Source organism: Drosophila novamexicana, unplaced genomic scaffold (genome assembly GCF_003285875.2).
Source record: "Drosophila novamexicana strain 15010-1031.04,08,12 unplaced genomic scaffold, DnovRS2.1 tig00001270-arrow-arrow-pilon, whole genome shotgun sequence".
Classification (NCBI taxonomy): domain Eukaryota; kingdom Metazoa; phylum Arthropoda; class Insecta; order Diptera; family Drosophilidae; genus Drosophila; species Drosophila novamexicana.
The window spans coordinates 177,928-188,711 of record NW_020824847.1 but is presented as its reverse complement, the minus strand read 5'-3'; positions in this window follow the sequence as shown (position 1 = coordinate 188,711).

Below are 10,784 nucleotides of genomic sequence, written 5' to 3'. Positions count from 1 at the left end.
TCATCCGATTTTCACGAAGTTTGGCTTTTTCTTCATGGTTTTCACTCTAGATTAATCTGGCATTCAAATCTGAACACCGATTTTTTAGTCGAAATTCATGTCCAAATCTTACCCCAAGATTCGTATATAGACATATGTCAAAAATTACCACCCCCATATCTCGGCCAAATCTCATCCGATTTTCACGAAGTTTGGCTTTTTCTTTATGGTTTTCCCTTTAGATTAATCTGGCATTCAAATCTCGAGACCGATTTTTCAGTCGAAATTCATGTCCAAATCTTACCCCAAGATTCGTATATAGACATGGGTCAAAAATGACCACCCCCATATCTCGGCCAAATCTCATCCGATTTTCACGAAGTTTGGCTTTTTCTTCATGGTTTTCACTCTAGATTAATCTGGCATTCAAATCTGAACACCGATTTTTTAGTCGAAATTCATGTCCAAATCTTACCCCAAGATTCGTATATAGACATATGTCAAAAATTACCACCCCCATATCTCGGCCAAATCTCATCCGATTTTCACGAAGTTTGGCTTTTTCTTTATGGTTTTCCCTTTAGATTAATCTGGCATTCAAATCTCGAGACCGATTTTTTAGTCGAAATTCATGTCCAAATCTCACCCCAAGATTCGTATATAGACATGGGTCAAAAATGACCACCCCCATATCTCGGCCAAATCTCATCCGATTTTCACGAAGTTTGGCTTTTTCTTCATGGTTTTCACTCTAGATTAATCTGGCATTCAAATCTCGAGACCGATTTTTTGGTTGAAGTTCATGTCCAAATCTTACCCCAAGATTCGTATATAGACATGGGTCAAAAATGACCACCCCATATCTCGGCCAATTCTTATCCGATTTTCACGAAGTTTGGCTTTTTCTTCATGGTTTTCACTCTAGATTAATCTGGCATTCAAATCTGAACACCGATTTTTTAGTCGAAATTCATGTCCAAATCTCACCCCAAGATTCGTATATAGACATATGTCAAAAATGACCACCCAATCTCGGCCAAATCTCATCCTATTTTCACGAAGTTTGGCTTTTTCTTCATGGTTTTCACTCTAGATTAATGTGGCATTTAAATCTCGAGACCGATTTTTTAGTCGAAATTCATGTCCAAATCTTACCCCAAGATTCGTATATAGACATGGGTCAAAAATGACCGCCCCCATATCTCGGCCAAATCTCATCCGATTTTCACAAAGTTTGGCTTTTTCTTCATGGTTTTCACTCTAGATTAATCTGGCATTCAAATCTGAACACCGATTTTTTAGTCGAAATTCATGTCCAAATCTTACCCCACGATTCGTATCTAGACATGGGTCAAAATTTACCACTCCCATAACTCGGCCAAATCTCATCCGATTTTCATGAAGTTTGGCTTTTTCTTCATGGGTTTCACTCTAGATTAATCTGGCATTCAAATCTGAACACCGATTTTTTAGTCGAAATTCATGTCCAAATCTTACCCCAAGATTCGTATCTAGACATGGGTCACAATTTACCACCCCCATATCTCGGCCAAATCTCATCTGATTTTCACGAAGCTTGGCTTTTTCTTTATGGGTTTCCCTTTAGATTAATCTGGCATTCAAATCTGAACACCGATTTTTTAGTCGAAATTCATGTCCAAATCTCACCCCAAGATTCGTATATAGACATATGTCAAAAATGACCACCCCCATATCTCGGCCAAATCTCATCCTATTTTCACGAAGTTTGGCCTTTTCTTCATGGTTTTCACTCTAGATTAATCTGGCATTCAAATCTCGAGACCGATTTTTTAGTCGAAATTCAAGTCCAAATCTTACCCCAAGATTCGTATATAGACATGGGTCAAAAATGACCGCCCCCATATCTCGGCCAAATCTCATCCGATTTTCACGAAGTTTGGCTTTTTCTTCATGGTTTTCACTCTAGATTAATCTGGCATTCAAATCTGAACACCGATTTTTTAGTCGAAATTCATGTCCAAATCTTACCCCAAGATTCGTATATAGACATATGTCAAAAATGACCACCCCCATATCTCGGCCAAATCTCATCCGATTTTCACGAAGTTTGGCTTTTTCTTCATGGTTTTTACTCTAGATTAATCTGGCATTCAAATCTCGAGACCGATTTTTTGGTCGAAATTCATGTCCAAATCTTACCCCAAGATTCGTATCTAGACATGGGTCAAAAATGACCACCCCCATATCTCGGCCAAATCTCATCCGATTTTCACGAAGTTTGGCTTTTTCTTCATGGTTTTCACTCTTGATTAATGTGGCATTCAAATCTGAACACCGATTTTTTGGTCGAAATTCATGTCCAAATCTTACCCCAAGATTCGTATATAGACATGGGTCAAAAATGACCACCCCCATATCTCGGCCAAATCTCATCCGATTTTCACGAAGTTTGGCTTTTTCTTCATGGTTTTCACTCTAGATTAATCTGGCATTCAAATCTCGAGACCGATTTTTTGGTTGAAATTCATGTCCAAATCTTACCCCAAGATTCGTATATAGACATGGGTCAAAAATGACCACCCCATATCTCGGCCAATTCTTATCCGATTTTCACGAAGTTTGGCTTTTTCTTCATGGTTTTCACTCTAGATTAATCTGGCATTCAAATCTGAACACCGATTTTTTAGTCGAAATTCATGTCCAAATCTCACCCCAAGATTCGTATATAGACATATGTCAAAAATGACCACCCAATCTCGGCCAAATCTCATCCTATTTTCACGAAGTTTGGCTTTTTCTTCATGGTTTTCACTCTAGATTAATGTGGCATTTAAATCTCGAGACCGATTTTTTGGTCGAAATTCATGTCCAAATCTTACCCCAAGATTCGTATCTAGACATGGGTCAAAAATGACCACCCCCATATCTCGGCCAAATCTCATCCGATTTTCACGAAGTTTGGCTTTTTCTTCATGGTTTTCACTCTTGATTAATGTGGCATTCAAATCTGAACACCGATTTTTTGGTCGAAATTCATGTCCAAATCTTACCCCAAGATTCGTATATAGACATGGGTCAAAAATGACCACCCCCATATCTCGGCCAAATCTCATCCGATTTTCACGAAGTTTGGCTTTTTCTTCATGGTTTTCACTCTAGATTAATCTGGCATTCAAATCTCGAGACCGATTTTTTGGTTGAAATTCATGTCCAAATCTTACCCCAAGATTCGTATATAGACATGGGTCAAAAATGACCACCCCATATCTCGGCCAATTCTTATCCGATTTTCACGAAGTTTGGCTTTTTCTTCATGGTTTTCACTCTAGATTAATCTGGCATTCAAATCTGAACACCGATTTTTTAGTCGAAATTCATGTCCAAATCTCACCCCAAGATTCGTATATAGACATATGTCAAAAATGACCACCCAATCTCGGCCAAATCTCATCCTATTTTCACGAAGTTTGGCTTTTTCTTCATGGTTTTCACTCTAGATTAATGTGGCATTTAAATCTCGAGACCGATTTTTTGGTCGAAATTCATGTCCAAATCTTACCCCAAGATTCGTATATAGACATGGGTCAAAAATGACCGCCCCCATATCTCGGCCAAATCTCATCCGATTTTCACAAAGTTTGGCTTTTTCTTCATGGTTTTCACTCTAGATTAATCTGGCATTCAAATCTGAACACCGATTTTTTAGTCGAAATTCATGTCCAAATCTTACCCCACGATTCGTATCTAGACATGGGTCAAAATTTACCACTCCCATAACTCGGCCAAATCTCATCCGATTTTCATGAAGTTTGGCTTTTTCTTCATGGGTTTCACTCTAGATTAATCTGGCATTCAAATCTGAACACCGATTTTTTAGTCGAAATTCATGTCCAAATCTTACCCCAAGATTCGTATCTAGACATGGGTCACAATTTACCACCCCCATATCTCGGCCAAATCTCATCTGATTTTCACGAAGCTTGGCTTTTTCTTTATGGGTTTCCCTTTAGATTAATCTGGCATTCAAATCTGAACACCGATTTTTTAGTCGAAATTCATGTCCAAATCTCACCCCAAGATTCGTATATAGACATATGTCAAAAATGACCACCCCCATATCTCGGCCAAATCTCATCCTATTTTCACGAAGTTTGGCCTTTTCTTCATGGTTTTCACTCTAGATTAATCTGGCATTCAAATCTCGAGACCGATTTTTTAGTCGAAATTCAAGTCCAAATCTTACCCCAAGATTCGTATATAGACATGGGTCAAAAATGACCGCCCCCATATCTCGGCCAAATCTCATCCGATTTTCACGAAGTTTGGCTTTTTCTTCATGGTTTTCACTCTAGATTAATCTGGCATTCAAATCTGAACACCGATTTTTTAGTCGAAATTCATGTCCAAATCTTACCCCAAGATTTGTATATAGACATGGGTCAAAAATTACCACCCCCATAACTCGGTCAAATCTCATCCGATTTTCACGAAGTTTGGCTTTTTCTTCATGGTTTTCACTCTAGATTAATGTGGCATTCAAATCTGAACACCGATTTTTTGGTCGAAATTCATGTCCAAATCTTACCCCAAGATTCGTATATAGACATGGGTCAAAAATGACCACCCCCATATCTCGGCCAAATCTCATCCGATTTTCACGAAGTTTGGCTTTTTCTTCATGGTTTTCACTCTAGATTAATCTGGCATTCAAATCTCGAGACCGATTTTTTGGTCGAAATTCATGTCCAAATCTTACCCCAAGATTCGTATATAGACATGGGTCAAAAATGACCACCCCATATCTCGGCCAATCTTTATCCGATTTTCACGAAGTTTGGCTTTTTCTTCATGGTTTTCACTCTAGATTAATCTGGCATTCAAATCTGAACACCGATTTTTTAGTCGAAATTCATGTCCAAATCTCACCCCAAGATTCGTATATAGACATATGTCAAAAATGACCACCCAATCTCGGCCAAATCTCATCCTATTTTCACGAAGTTTGGCTTTTTCTTCATGGTTTTCACTCTAGATTAATGTGGCATTTAAATCTCGAGACCGATTTTTTAGTCGAAATTCATGTCCAAATCTTACCCCAAGATTCGTATATAGACATGGGTCAAAAATGACCGCCCCCATATCTCGGCCAAATCTCATCCGATTTTCACGAAGTTTGGCTTTTTCTTCATGGTTTTCACTCTAGATTAATCTGGCATTCAAATCTGAACACCGATTTTTTAGTCGAAATTCATGTCCAAATCTTACCCCACGATTCGTATCTAGACATGGGTCAAAATTTACCACTCCCATAACTCGGCCAAATCTCATCCGATTTTCATGAAGTTTGGCTTTTTCTTCATGGTTTTCACTCTAGATTAATCTGGCATTCAAATCTGAACACCGATTTTTTAGTCGAAATTCATGTCCAAATCTTACCCCAAGATTCGTATCTAGACATGGGTCACAATTTACCACCCCCATATCTCGGCCAAATCTCATCTGATTTTCACGAAGCTTGGCTTTTTCTTTATGGGTTTCCCTTTAGATTATTCTGGCATTCAAATCTCGAGACCGATTTTTTAGTCGAAATTCAAGTCCAAATCTTACCCCAAGATTTGTATATAGACATGGGTCAAAAATTACCACCCCCATAACTCGGTCAAATCTCATCCGATTTTCACGAAGTTTGGCTTTTTCTTCATGGTTTTCACTCTAGATTAATCTGGCATTCAAATCTGAACACCGATTTTTTAGTCGAAATTCATGTCCAAATCTCACCCCAAGATTCGTATATAGACATATGTCAAAAATGACCACCCCCATAACTCGGTCAAATCTCATCCGATTTTCACGAAGTTTGGCTTTTTCTTCATGGTTTTCACTCTAGATTAATCTGGCATTCAAATCTGAACACCGATTTTTTAGTCGAAATTCATGTCCAAATCTCACCCCAAGATTCGTATATAGACATATGTCAAAAATGACCACCCCCATATCTCGGTCAAATCTCATCCGATTTTCACGAAGTTTGGCTTTTTCTTCATGGTTTTCACTCTAGATTAATCTGGCATTCAAATCTCGAGACCGATTTTGTAGTCGAAATTCATGTCCAAATCTTACCCCAAGATTCGTATATAGACATGGGTCAAAAATGACCGCCCCCATATCTTGGCCAAATCTCATCCGATTTTCACGAAGTTTGGCTTTTTCTTCATGGTTTTCACTCTAGATTAATCTGGCATTCAAATCTGAACACCGATTTTTTAGTCGAAATTCATGTCCAAATCTCACCCCAAGATTCGTATATAGACATATGTCAAAAATGACCACCCCCATATCTCGGCCAAATCTCATCCTATTTTCACGAAGTTTGGCCTTTTCTTCATGGTTTTCACTCTAGATTAATCTGGCATTCAAATCTCGAGACCGATTTTTTAGTCGAAATTCATGTCCAAATCTTACCCCAAGATTCGTATATAGACATGGGTCAAAAATGACCGCCCCCATATCTCGGCCAAATCTCATCCGATTTTCACGAAGCTTGGCTTTTTCTTCATGGTTTTCACTCTAGATTAATCTGGCATTCAAATCTGAACACCGATTTTTTAGTCGAAATTCATGTCCAAATCTTACCCCAAGATTCGTATATAGACATGGGTCAAAAATGACCACCCCCATATCTCGGCCAAATCTCATCCGATTTTCACGAAGTTTGGCTTTTTCTTCATGGTTTTCACTCTAGATTGATCTGGCATTCAAATCTGAACACCGATTTTTAAGTCGAAATTCATGTCCAAATCTCACCCCAAGATTCGTATATAGACATATGTCAAAAATGACCACCCCCATATCTCGGCCAAATCTCATCCGATTTTCACGAAGTTTGGCTTTTTCTTCATGGTTTTCACTCTAGATTAATCTGGCATTCAAATCTGAACACCGATTTTTTAGTCGAAATTCATGTCCAAATCTTACCCCAAGATTCGTATATAGACATGGGTCAAAAATGACCACCCCCATATCTCGGTCAAATCTCATCCGATTTTCACGAAGTTTGGCTTTTTCTTCATGGTTTTCACTCTAGATTGATCTGGCATTCAAATCTGAACACCGATTTTTAAGTCGAAATTCATGTCCAAATCTCACCCCAAGATTCGTATATAGACATATGTCAAAAATGACCACCCCCATATCTCGGCCTAATCTCATCCGATTTTCACGAAGTTTGGCTTTTTCTTCATGGTTTTCCCTTTAGATTAATGTGGCATTCAAATCTCGACATCGATTTTTTAGTCGAAATTCATGTCCAAATCTTACCCCACGATTCGTATCTAGACATGGGTCAAAATTTACCACTCCCATAACTCGGCCAAATCTCATCCGATTTTCACGAAGTTTGGCTTTTTCTTCATGGTTTTCACTCTAGATTAATCTGGCATTCAAATCTGAACACCGATGTTTTAGTCGAAATTCATGTCCAAATCTCACCCCAAGATTCGTATATAGACATATGTCAAAAATGACCACCCCCATATCTCGGCCAAATCTCATCCGATTTTCACGAAGTTTGGCCTTTTCTTCATGGTTTTTACTGTAGATTAATCTGGCATTCAAATCTCGAGACCGATTTTTTGGTCGAAATTCATGTCCAAATCTTACCCCAAGATTCGTATATAGACATGGGTCAAAAATGACCACCCCCATATCTCGGCCAAATCTCATCCGATTTTCACGAAGTTTGGCTTTTTCTTCATGGTTTTCACTCTAGATTAATCTGGCATTCAAATCTGAACACCGATTTTTTAGTCGAAATTCATGTCCAAATCTTACCCCAAGATTCGTATATAGACATGGGTCAAAAATGACCACCCCCATATCTCGGCCAAATCTCATCCGATTTTCACGAAGTTTGGCCTTTTCTTCATGGTTTTTACTCTAGATTAATCTGGCATTCAAATCTGAACACCGATTTTTTAGTCGAAATTCATGTCCAAATCTTACCCCAAGATTCGTATATAGACATGGGTCAAAAATGACCACCCCCATATCTCGGCCAAATCTCATCCGATTTTCACGAAGTTTGGCCTTTTCTTCATGGTTTTTACTCTAGATTAATCTGGCATTCAAATCTGAACACCGATTTTAAAGTCGAAATTTATGTCCAAATCTCACCCCAAGATTCGTATATAGACATATGTCAAAAATGACCACCCCCATATCTCGGCCAAATCTCATCCGATTTTCACGAAGTTTGGCCTTTTCTTCATGGTTTTTACTCTAGATTAATCTGGCATTCAAATCTCGAGACCGATTTTTTGGTCGAAATTCATGTCCAAATCTTACCCCAAGATTCGTATATAGACATATGTCAAAAATGACCACCCCCATATCTCGGCCAAATCTCATCCGATTTTCACGAAGTTTGGCCTTTTCTTCATGGTTTTTACTCTAGATTAATCTGGCATTCAAATCTCGAGACCGATTTTTTGGTCGAAATTCATGTTCAAATCTTACCCCAAGATTCGTATATAGACATGGGTCAAAAATGACCACCCCCATATCTCGGCCAAATCTCATCCGATTTTCACGAAGTTTGGCCTTTTCTTCATGGTTTTTACTGTAGATTAATCTGGCATTCAAATCTCGAGACCGATTTTTTGGTCGAAATTCATGTCCAAATCTTACCCCAAGATTCGTATATAGACATGGGTCAAAAATGACCACCCCCATATCTCGGCCAAATCTCATCCGATTTTCACGAAGTTTGGCTTTTTCTTCATGGTTTTCACTCTAGATTAATCTGGCATTCAAATCTGAACACCGATTTTTTAGTCGAAATTCATGTCCAAATCTTACCCCAAGATTCGTATATAGACATGGGTCAAAAATGACCACCCCCATATCTCGGCCAAATCTCATCCGATTTTCACGAAGTTTGGCCTTTTCTTCATGGTTTTTACTCTAGATTAATCTGGCATTCAAATCTGAACACCGATTTTTAAGTCGAAATTTATGTCCAAATCTCACCCCAAGATTCGTATATAGACATATGTCAAAAATGACCACCCCCATATCTCGGCCAAATCTCATCCGATTTTCACGAAGTTTGGCCTTTTCTTCATGGTTTTTACTCTAGATTAATCTGGCATTCAAATCTCGAGACCGATTTTTTGGTCGAAATTCATGTCCAAATCTTACCCCAAGATTCGTATATAGACATATGTCAAAAATGACCACCCCCATATCTCGGCCAAATCTCATCCGATTTTCACGAAGTTTGGCCTTTTCTTCATGGTTTTTACTCTAGATTAATCTGGCATTCAAATCTCGAGACCGATTTTTTGGTCGAAATTCATGTTCAAATCTTACCCCAAGATTCGTATATAGACATGGGTCAAAAATGACCACCCCCATATCTCGGCCAAATCTCATCCGATTTTCACGAAGTTTGGCTTTTTCTTCATGGTTTTCACTCTAGATTAATCTGGCATTCAAATCTGAACACCGATTTTATAGTCGAAATTCATGTCCAAATCTTACCCCAAGATTCGTATATAGACATGGGTCAAAAATGACCACCCCCATATCTCGGCCAAATCTCATCCGATTTTCACGAAGTTTGGCCTTTTCTTCATGGTTTTTACTCTAGATTAATCTGGCATTCAAATCTGAACACCGATTTTTAAGTCGAAATTCATGTCCAAATCTTACCCCAAGATTCGTATATAGACATGGGTCAAAAATGACCACCCCCATATCTCGGCCAAATCTCATCCGATTTTCACGAAGTTTGGCCTTTTCTTCATGGTTTTTACTCTAGATTAATCTGGCATTCAAATCTCGAGACCGATTTTTTGGTCGAAATTCATGTCCAAATCTTACCCCAAGATTCGTATATAGACATGGGTCAAAAATGACCACCCCCATATCTCGGCCAAATCTCATCCGATTTTCACGAAGTTTGGCTTTTTCTTCATGGTTTTCACTCTAGATTAATCTGACATTCAAATCTGAACACCGATTTTTTAGTCGAAATTCATGTCCAAATCTTACCCCAAGATTCGTATATAGACATGGGTCAAAAATGACCACCCCCATATCTCGGCCAAATCTCATCCGATTTTCACGAAGTTTGGCCTTTTCTTCATGGTTTTTACTCTAGATTAATCTGGCATTCAAATCTGAACACCGATTTTTAAGTCGAAATTCATGTCCAAATCTCACCCCAAGATTCGTATATAGACATATGTCAAAAATGACCACCCCCATATCTCGGCCAAATCTCATCCGATTTTCACGAAGTTTGGCCTTTTCTTCATGGTTTTTACTCTAGATTAATCTGGCATTCAAATCTCGAGACCGATTTTTTGGTCGAAATTCATGTCCAAATCTTACCCCAAGATTCGTATATAGACATATGTCAAAAATGACCACCCCCATATCTCGGCCAAATCTCATCCGATTTTCACGAAGTTTGGCCTTTTCTTCATGGTTTTTACTCTAGATTAATCTGGCATTCAAATGTGAACACCGATTTTTAAGTCGAAATTCATGTCCAAATCTCACCCCAAGATTCGTATATAGACATATGTCAAAAATGACCACCCCCATATCTCGGCCAAATCTCATCCGATTTTCACGAAGTTTGGCTTTTTCTTCATGGTTTTCACTCTAGATTAATCTGGCATTCAAATCTGAACACCGATTTTTTAGTCGAAATTCATGTCCTAATCTTACCCCAAGATTCGTATATAGACTTGGGTCAAAAATTACCACCCCCATAACTCGGTCAAATCTCATCCGATTTACACGAAGTTTGGCTT